This window comes from Grammomys surdaster, unplaced genomic scaffold (assembly GCF_004785775.1).
Source record: "Grammomys surdaster isolate TR1022 unplaced genomic scaffold, NIH_TR_1.0 144, whole genome shotgun sequence".
Classification (NCBI taxonomy): domain Eukaryota; kingdom Metazoa; phylum Chordata; class Mammalia; order Rodentia; family Muridae; genus Grammomys; species Grammomys surdaster.
Genome location: NW_021604602.1, coordinates 7,021,019 through 7,031,793, shown reverse-complemented (window position 1 = coordinate 7,031,793; position 10,775 = coordinate 7,021,019).

Sequence of the window (10,775 nt, the reverse complement as noted above, 5' to 3'; positions counted from 1 at the left end):
GAGCAGCTAGGACAAGTGTATTAAAGCCCACACCCACAGTGACACACCTACTCCAACAAGGCCACACCTCCCAACAGTGCCACTCCCTGGGCCAAGCATAACAAACCATCACACACACGCGACAGAACGGTCTTTTACCCCCCACTCATTGTCTCTCCAGAATTACCCAGCGTGTAACTGGGTTTCCATCAACTAACAACTTCATGCAGTCATACACAACTTACCGAACTCCAGCTGCCAATACATTGTCTGTTCACTACCTGTGTCTCTGAGCTATCTGCTAACCTCTATCCAATCAGTCACAAGTATTTCAGTTTCAGTTATCAGTCGTCATCCATATTTCTTCGAACAGCACCCTGCCGCCATCCATCCACCCACTGACCTTGACCTCACCTACCAGATGTCGATCTGTTCAATATCCATCTCACGACATCCACCCACCCATTATCGCCATAATTCACTACTCTGTCCAAGGCTATCCAAGCATCCAAGCACCTATCCACTTTTCTATCCTAGAAGATGTCAGTGAGGGTCACTTTATGGCTTGGACCACCAGCCACCCGACCGAACTCGCTTTTGGGGGTTGGGGATGAGGTGGTGTGAAATCAACAGCTCAGGCTCCCGGGGGCAGGTGAGAACCCTGCGGCAAGCTCCTTTATTAATTCTCGGGGAGCGCCCTTTATACCCTCCACCCTCGTCCCATGGGTCCCAAGCAAGTGTGTCCTCCAAGTGACGGTTCCTGATTGGCTGTCTGTGTCACCAAACCTCTAGGCTCTCAGGATAGTCTTCCATTTGGTCCTCAAGCAGAAGTTGCCTCTGGGGCTGTGTGGCCCCTGGTGTTTATGAGGAGGCGGCTGCTGCCACTTTGTCAGTGAGGCCTGCTGTTCCTCTTACAAATGAGTTCTACCTCTGTGTCCAGCATTGCTCTAGACACTGGGGATGGAGACACAGCACTGAGCACACACCCACCACTGTTTGCCGCCCCCTCACCGCCCCGACTGAAATCCCCCGCCCAGCGCGCTGGGCAGCATCAATGCAACATCCTCATCTAGTGTTCTCGTCTGACGTCTGCCTTCAGTGGTCTCTCACTATCCACTTGCCCTTGACCCATTTGTACATTAAATTACCCTCTTACTAGTCACCACGTACTGCCTTCCAGTCGGCTCCTGTCTCCTCACTACCTACCCGTCCACCCTTCAACTTTCGTGGCTCTGTTTTCCAAGGATTAGGCATCTACTATTTACCCTATCTCCATTTGCCACGTGATCATCCCAGACCCCGCCCATTCTCCATTCGCCACATGACCGTCATCTGCCGCCCCAGACCCCGCCCACTCTCCGGCTTCTGTCTACACTCAACCATTATCCATCCAGTTAGCAAGCATTTGTTTGTCATTTAGGATGGCTACTCTTGGTTGTAAACTTAGGATCTGAATCCACTGAGAGACAAGCACATCTGTGAGGATTTGTCTTAAAAACAGTTTTTTATTTAAAAAAAAAAATCCACCCTAGTGCACGCTGTGTTTTTTGATGGTAGCTCAGATACAAGGAGGGTCTAGGAGGAAAGGTTTCGTGTGAACACCTTCACAGCCCAGTGGTGAATTCATCTACTCTGCTGCTGCTAAGGGTGTGGCTGTTGTCATTTTCACTGACATCAGAACCTGGCTTCTTCAGTACTGAAGGCCAGTGGCTCCCCGGGAATTCTCCAGGCCTTCAGTACCAGATTAGGACTGCTGGAGAACCCAGCCTCATGGAGTGAACAGCTATCTGTTTCCATCCTCTCTTTTGTGACAGTAACCATTGTTGGACCACCCACTGTATCAGGTAAGATACATACCATATATATATATATCCAGTTTCCAGCATCTCTTGTGTGAAGATAACAATTGTTGGACCACCCACTGTATCAGATAATATACTATGTATATGATGTATATGTGTGTATGTATATGATACATATGTATGTGTATGTATCTGTATATGTGTGTATCTGTATGTATATATATGTGTATGTGCACATGTATGTATATGTATGTATATGTGTATTCATAAGTATATATATATGTGTGTGTATCTGTATGTGTATGTATATGTGTATATATATGTGTATGTGCACATGTATGTATGTATTTGTATGTATATGAATGCATATGTATGTATATGTATGTGTATTCATGTGTATATGTATGTATATATGTGTGTATGTATGTATATGAATATGTATGTATATGTGTGTATGTATATGTATATATGTATGTATGTGTGTGTATGTATGTGTATATATATTCATTGTCATGCCTCACCCATCTTCCACCAGACGACATTCTCCTGTCCGTCACTCAGGATCCATCCGTCAATCCTTCGCCCATCAACTTTCCACTTAATCTACTTGAATTGACCCATCATAACCAACGTATTAATTATCCACCGTCCGGCCACGTGTGCCTCACCTGTCACCCGCTGTCCACCTGCTGTCTATGGACCTATTCACTGCATACCGGCTGACTTCATCCGCCAACAATCTACAATTCGTCTATTCATCCCCACTCAGCCACCCTCCTTATACAGGCACTTCCATCTTCTATCCGTCCACCACCGTAGCACAGCCTTGTTTCCAACACCTGCCTAAGCACTGTGCAAACATCATCCTACATCCTTCTACATTGTATCCAATGTTCCTCTCATCCAGCCACATAGTAATTCACCGATCCAGCATCCTTCTAGGCAGTCATTATGATCCTTCCGTTACTGGTTACTGATCATGTACATCAGCAACCACTTTTGCCTCTCTCTTTACACCTCTTATTTCCATAGTTTATCCTTTTTCCTACTTACCATTCTTTTATCTATTTATTCATAAACCAAATATTCATTTATTGAACATATATAATATATATACGGGGCTGAAGAGATGGCTCAGCAGTTAAAAGCATCTGCTGTTCTTGCAGAGGACCCAGGTTCGATTCCTAGCACCCACATGGTGGCTTAGTTCACAACAGACTTTAACTCCAGCTCTGGGGGATCCAACACCTTCTTCTGGCCTCTGAGGACACCAGGCATGCTCATGGTGCACAGACATACATTCAAGCAAAACCCTTATACACATAAAACAAATAAACCTCTAAGAAAAAATTAATATAAATGATAAACATTCATTGTTCAGTGCTGGTTTCTGAAATCATGAAGATAAATAATAATCAACCTAAATTTATGGTTTGATGAGCCAAATATAGCCAACAAATCATCGAGAGGAGTGTCGGCTTACAAATGCACATTTAGGGGCTGAGGAGACGGCTCAGTGCTCTTCTTGCAAAGGACCCCTGTTCTGGTACCAGAAGGGCCCGTCAGGTGGGACACGACCTCTTCTAACTTCAGCTCTGAGGGAGTCAGACACCTTCTGACCTCCACAGAAACTCATGCACACACCGCCATACATGCACGCATGTAATTATACATACAAATAAATCTTTAAAGATGTGCTTTGCACTGATGTAAGTTTTAGGGCCTCCATCTCTTGGGTATGGAACAGGTGAAGCACACTGGCCAAGTTCCAGGGGAGGAGGAGGGAGAGAGGAGTCTGCAGAGGTGTGACCTACACCCGTGACTGCACCCTGGGAGACCTGGTGCTCTGAGCAGAAGGGAAAAGACTGTGGCAGAGATCCTGCAGAGTGGGACTTAGCGATCAGCCCCTGATGTGGAGATGTCAAAGGGCTCCACCAGAGCTTTAGGGAGAAAAGTTCTTAGAAACCTATACACTCATGCCCCTCCACTCCAGGCACAGGAACCCAAAGGTGGGAACTAAAGAGTCACATGCCAGATGATAGGTCGTCAGAGCCACTGGTCACTGTGTAGCTTCAGCTGAAACACAACCTCACAGCAGGAAACACTCTCTGCCGGCACACCCCTCCCATGACTCCATCCTCCCCTGTCCTCCTTTCCACCTGGGCATAAGCTGCTCTCCTTGCTTAGTTCGGGTGTAACTGCCAACTGCCACCTAAGGTGTTAGCTGTCATCCAAGGTGTTAGCTAACAAGAGACTTGCAGCTGCTGGGGCTTGGTCCTGATAGAGCTCTCTGGAAATGCTCAAGGCCTTGAGGTGTGTGCTGTGCTGTAAGGGATGGGGGCAGGGAGTGTCTGTAAAGACAAGACAGAGCCCAGAGCTTCCTACAAAGTCACTGTGGGGCCTAGCTTTCCTTTAGTCTATAATTCTAGGGCTTTCCTGCCTTCCTGCTTCCACTTGGGGTCTTCTCCACAGGGAAAAGCAAAACTGATGTGACAGCAGAGTTTTGTGTAGGGCTGTGTGTGCATCCGAGGGAACCCGTGTCACTCCCTTAGCTTCTCTGACAATGCCAACGGAGTAAGGGATGGTGTGGCACCACCGAAGGTAAGAACCAAGCTTCTCTGACATCCTCTGACATCCTCTGACTTCTCTGAGACTGGTGGGAAGACTGCTGAAGGTGTTTGTAGGCTTTGGGTCTGGATGGTTTGCTCTTGTCGCCCTCTGGTGGCCACTTGCCTAAAACACAGCTGTACTCAGGACGATCACTGACAAAAATTCAAGGCATTGGTGAGCTGATAGAGAATGTTTTTACCGGATGCTATAAAACTACAGCCCTGCCGGGCAGTGGTGGAACACACCTTTAATCCCACCACTTGGGAGGCAGAGGCAGATGGATTTCTGATTTGAGGCTAGCCTGGTCTACAGAGTGAGTTCCAGGACAGCCAGGGCTATACAGAGAAACCCTGTCTTGGAAAAAAACAAAAACAAAACCAACCAACCAAACAAACAAACAAACAAACAAACAAAAAAGCCTACAGCCCTGCATTCTGTCCTCATATACTGTTGATGTGAAGACAGGTCCAGGACTGACCATTAACTCTTGTACCTCAGGGTGACCACAAGAAAAAAGTCTGGCAGGGCCAGGATTTTTAACTCCTCCGCCAGGAATTACTAGTTGACTGTAGAAAGTTTCTGACATGAGAGTTCTGAACTTAAAAACAAACTACTTTAATCACAGAATCCTACCAAGAGGCAGCCCCAGTGGTTAAAGAGCAGATGTTTCCCAGGGCACAGAACCAGGGTGTGTGAGACACCGAGAGCCCAGAACCCTCACATCAGACGCATGGTGCCTGCTGGGGTTGGGAGCGATCTTCCCTCTCCACGACAGTGGAGTGGGCACAGTGAAGTCGAACATACCTGCACCTGCCACAGGACTGGGTCCGACCTTGGCTGAATGTGGAACCTGGGGTGAAGGGTCACCTCCAGGCTCCAGGGTAGCAGCTGAGCCAAGAACTCTTTTCCTGCTGCTGGCTTCAGCTAGAAGCCTAGAAAAGAATCAGGCCAGCCTATGTTCTCCTCCCTACCACCCCATTCCATCCACCCACAGTCCACACATGGCCACCCAAGACCACCAACCGGAGGTGCCTTTTCTTTCTCTGGGTGAAGGTCAGGTGAACCTTTTTGCTGTCTCTATCTCAACCCATCTTGCTGGGTTGGCTGGACTGACTCCTGATGGAATGGTGTGAGCTTTACCCCCAGAGCTTTCTTTAAAGATTATTTTATTTATTTATTTATTTATTTATTTATTTATGTATGTATGTGTATGTCTTCTGGAGTGTGCAGAGGCCAGAAGAGGGTGCTGGACTCTTTGGAGCTGGAGTTGCAAGTGTTTACAGGATGCTTGGCTTGCGACTTGTTAGACACATGTTGGGATTTGAACTCTGGTCCTCATGACTGTGCTTCAAGTGCTCTTAACCACTGAGCCATCTTTCCAGCTTCCACAGTGTTCTCTGAGAATGCTGCCCTGAGCAGTGACTGCCAGCCTGCATCTGGGAAGTCCCCTACGTCAGCCCTACTAAATGACAGCTTATGTCCACAGAGGTGGGAATAGTCTTTCTCTAGAACCTATCTTAAATAAATGAACAGTAATTATTTTAAAATGTGTCCAGCTTTATGCATGTTAGTATAATATAGGAATATTCTGGATGAATACTCTAAGATTCTGGCCAACCTGACAGTATTTCCTGTGTGGCAGGCTTTGTCTCTAGCTAAGATGTACCAGATGATTCCCCTTAATCATGAAACCTGGTGAGGACAACACGTTGTGGAAGAAGAAATTAAGCACAACAGGATGAAAAACCTATCTGGGGTCCCAGAGCCCAAAAAGAGATTGAGTTTGGATTGGAGTGAGTGGATGTCTTCCTCTGTTAGTGTCCATGCTGTCTTTTAAAAATGGGGATGACTGTCTGTTTTAGTTAGGGTTTTACTGCTGTGAGCAGACACCGTGACCAAGGCAAGTTTTATAAAAGACAACATTTAATCGGGGTTGGCTTATAGGTTCAGAAGTTCAGTCCATTATCATCAAGGTGGGAACATTACAGCATCCAGGCAGGCATGGTGCAGGCAGAGCTGAGAGTTCTACATCTTCATCTGAAGGCTGCTAGTGCAAGACTGACTTCCAAGCACCTAGGGTGAGGGCCTTATAGTGCAGGAGGAGGTGAGAGTTCTACATCTTCATCTGAAGGCTGCTAGGAGAATACTGGCTTCCATGCAGCTAGGGTGAGGGTCTTAAACCCATGCCCACAGTGACACATCTACTCCAACAAGTCCACACTTCCAAATAGTGCCACTCCCTGAGCCAAGCATATACAAACCAGAACACAATCCCTTTCAGTAAGTAGAGACTTCTCAGTCACACATCAACAGAGGTGGAAGACCTCCCCTCCCAGCAGTGCTGAGGGTGGAAGCTGTTAACTCCCAGAGAGGGTAGGTGCGTGGCTTGTCATGGTGACCAGATGAAAAAACTGAACTTGAGTTGTCCGGGTCATTTCTGCTTACCAGGAGAGCTACGGCATTCTCCCTTCCCATGAGCCAGTGCAGACACCAGACCCGGCCACCATCACAGCCTGGGGTTGAACAGATTCTTCTGGTTGACATAGTCTGCACTGTAAAAGCCCCCACTTGAAATTCCCTGCACACCTAGAGGCAGAGCCTGTGACCAAAGTCAGTCAGGTAGGGAATACTGCCACTCCCTGTCCCAGCAAGGACCTCAGGTGGGGGCAGTGCAAAGCCACTTCAGCCTTGGTCTTGCGTCTCCTGCTGAGGGGTGGGGCCCTCGAGGCCTCAGCATCCCACAGGAACCATGAAAAACAGATGCTCATAGTTTATGCTTCAGAGGCCTGGGCACACATTCCCCTAACAGGGCCAGCTTCCCCGTTCCTCCCCTCCTCACGGGTGACTCATTTGTCTGGGCCATCATTTCTCCAGAAGTCTGTTCTGGAACCCACTGCAGCACCATTGGATAGCACCCAACCCAGCATTCACCCTAGATATGAGCATTCTGAACAGGGCAGGGTGGAGAAAGACCAGGAGCCAAGGTGGGAGGTACAGCCTGGCTCAGTCCCAGACTGTCTGTGATGGGAGAATGAAGGGATGGCTGCCTGCATAGCCCAGAAGACGGGTTTACAGAGATGGTTCTGAGTGAGAGTCGTTCTGGTGGTAAAAATGGAAATGTTAACATGGGTGTGGTCACCACACTGACATGTTGACATGGATGCAGCCACCACTTTCACATGGATATGGTCACCACACTGACATGGACGTGGTCATCACGTTGACATGGATATGGTCACCATGTTGACATGGATGTGGTCACCACTCTGACATGGACGTGGTCATCACGTTGACATGGATGTGGTCAACACACTGACATGGATGTGGTCACCACACCCACGACATCTTTTCAGTTATCTTCAAGCCCTGTAACACGTCCTGATTAGTTTGGCTGTCCACTGATCCACCTGGGAAGAGGGAAGCTGAAGGATTGCTCCGTTGGGTTGGCCTGTGGAGCATTTCCTTTTGTTCTCTCTGTGTGGCCCTGGCTGTCCTGGAACTCACTCTGTAGACTAGACTGGCCTCAAACTCAGAGATCCACCTGCCTCTGCCTCTTGGGTGCTACGATTGAAGATGTGCACCACCACACATGACCCATAAAGGAGATTTTCTTGCTTAATGATTAATATAGGAGGGCTCAGCCTACTGCAGGTGGTGTCACCCCCGGGGAAGTGGCTCTAGGTTGTTTATGTAAGCAAACTGAGCAGTCAGAGAGCACCATTCTCCCATGGTTTCTGCTTCAGTTCCAGCCTTGAGCTCCTGCCCTGACTTCCCTCCGTGATAAACTAACCTGAGACTTGTAAGATGTTGTAAACACTTTTTTTCTTCTAGGTTGGTTCTGCTCAATGTTTCTTTTTTTTTTTTCTTTTTAGACTTACTTATTTTTACTTTATGTGTATGAGTTTTTTACTTGCACGTGTATATGTGCGTCATATGCTTGCCTGGATGCACACAGAAGGCAGAAGAGGGAGTCAAATCCTTCATTTATCGGTGTTGTAAACCTTCTTGTGAGTGCTGGGAATCAAACCCAGGTCCTTCGACGAGGAGCCGGTGCTCTTAACTGCTGAGCTATCTCTCCAGCCCCTGACATCGTAGAAGGCGAACTAGGACAGACAGTGACTGCCTCCACTCACTGAGAACATGGGGAACAACCTGCTACCCTCTCCCCTCTGGAACAATGTCCAGACTGGCCAGTCCCTGCGACACTCCCTCTGTTCTCACTCGGGCCTGGAGTGATGCTCTGGTTAGGATCCTGGAGCCTGGTGTAAAGACATTAGGCCAGCAGAAGTGTGGGTTCAAAGATCATGGGGCCTGTCCCTCCTGTCACTCGCTTTGGTACCTGGACTCATGAAGGGAGGACGCTTCTTCTTTTTCACTGTGTATCACACACCACCTCCGTAACATACTGTATTGCCACACACCTAAAGCACCAAGTGACCTTGGCTGAGTCGTCTAAAGCTATGACCTACAGTCAGCCTCTCCCTCTCTGAAGTCAACCATCTGAGGTGCTTTGTCACAGAAAGGACTGCTAATGAGCACAGGTAGAAAGGTGCAGGAAGGTGTGTGCTCAAGGGGAGACAGAGCAGCTCTGGAGGGAAGCCGTACCAGAGCCTGTTGGCTCAGGCAACAAACTGGAAGGTCAAGGTAGGTTCTCAGTCCAAGCCTACCAAAGGATCCCTGACCTCCCCATAGGGCTCTGGGTTAGTAGATTTAGGGTCTATGCTTAACAGGTTCCTGGGTACTGCTGACGGTCCCATTGGAGACCACACTGAGTGGGTGGCCAGAAGACAAGGATACTCTCATCCTGTCCTTCCTGGATCTCAGAGTTCATATCTCAGGAAGTTTGAGCCAGCCTTGTATCCTTTGGGGACTCTCAGGCCTCTCCTAGACACACAAGCTTAGATAAAGGTCCTGCTCTTCCTCCTCCTGTGTGCGCCAAGTGGACTGCTTGTCCTTCAGAGCCTCACTCCTTATCCGAATTGTGTGGAGGAGTAGGCTGTGTGCCAGTCAGAGAGAGCCCATGAGGCTAGAGATCAGCCTCATTGAGAAGGAACCATCCTGCAGCTCTTGGGAAAGGTGGGCCCATGGACCAGGCTGCCTGGGCTCAGGACCAGCCGTGGCTTTCCCTCTCCAAACCTTAGTTTGCTCTTCTGATAGTGAGGCAGACCTTCCCTCCTCCCTTTGGTTTTCATGCAGGTTGGAGTGGAGCCCACAAAGCATCGAGCACACGCACACGGTATTTGCAGCCAGGGAGAGAAATCCTTGACCTAAATGCAGCCTCAGAACTCCCGTCAGCCCCCCAGGAGAGTGGGAGCAATGGAAGGTTTCAGAGCAAGGTTGGGAGGGAGTCGGCAGTAACCTCTCTGAAGATGCTGCTGACTGTCAGTGGAAACGGTCAGGCTGCCAGGGTGTGTGTGCAGTCAGGCTGTGTTGGTGAGCATCTCTTGTTCCTGTCTTGTCCTTGTTCCTGTCACCAGCTGCCCTGTGTGACTCTAGGACTATCTTGTGCAGACTGTACCCACTGTGGCTACAGATTGCAACTGTGAGTTTCCAGGAGCCTCACGGACTGTTGCAGAGACTTCCTTTCCCTTGTCAATGAGGAGCTGGGGGCCTCCTCGGTGAGCCCTCACACAGCCCCAAAGTGTCCTGGGTGGGCAGCCTCCAGGATTGCTGGGCTTGTGCTGTTAGATGCCAAAAACCTTGCTGGCTGCATTGGGCTTTCCCAGGAGATATGAGAGAGGGGTTAGGAAGGGCCAGGACTTGTTCTCCAGTCTAAACCAGTAGCAACTGGTAGCATGTTTGCAGAAGAAAACATAGGTCACTGGGTGTCCAATTCCTGGGGAGGGGCTGCCAGCCTGAGACTTCCTCACCCAGAAGAAGTGAAGGTAGCAGAAATTGGGATCCAGAGGCAGAGGGTCACCTCCTCTTAACCTAGACATTGGCAAGTGCCGATGACAAGGAAGAAGCCAGGAGGATAAATGCCTTTCTTGTCCCCTTCTTCCCTCTAGATGTCCATCAAACCCTACATCACTGAACCAGATAGCTGGCCTATAGCTGGGCAGTGGTGGCGTACGCCTTTAATCCCAGCACTTGGGAGGCAGAGGCAGGCGGATTTCTGAGTTCGAGGCCAGCCTGGTCTACATAGTGAGTTCCAGGACAGCCAGAGCTACACAGAGAAACCCTGTCTCGAAAAAAACAAAAAACAAAAACAAACAAACAAACAAACAAAAAGATGGTACCCACACAGGCACCTTCCTAAATGGAGCAGCTAGAAAGGGTAAGATGAACCTGGGTGTGACAACTATGCTACCAACAGTTTCTTCCCGTGCCACCCCTCTGGTCCCTACCTCTACCCCTCTGTCATAGGGCTCTTTGTAAATAGAT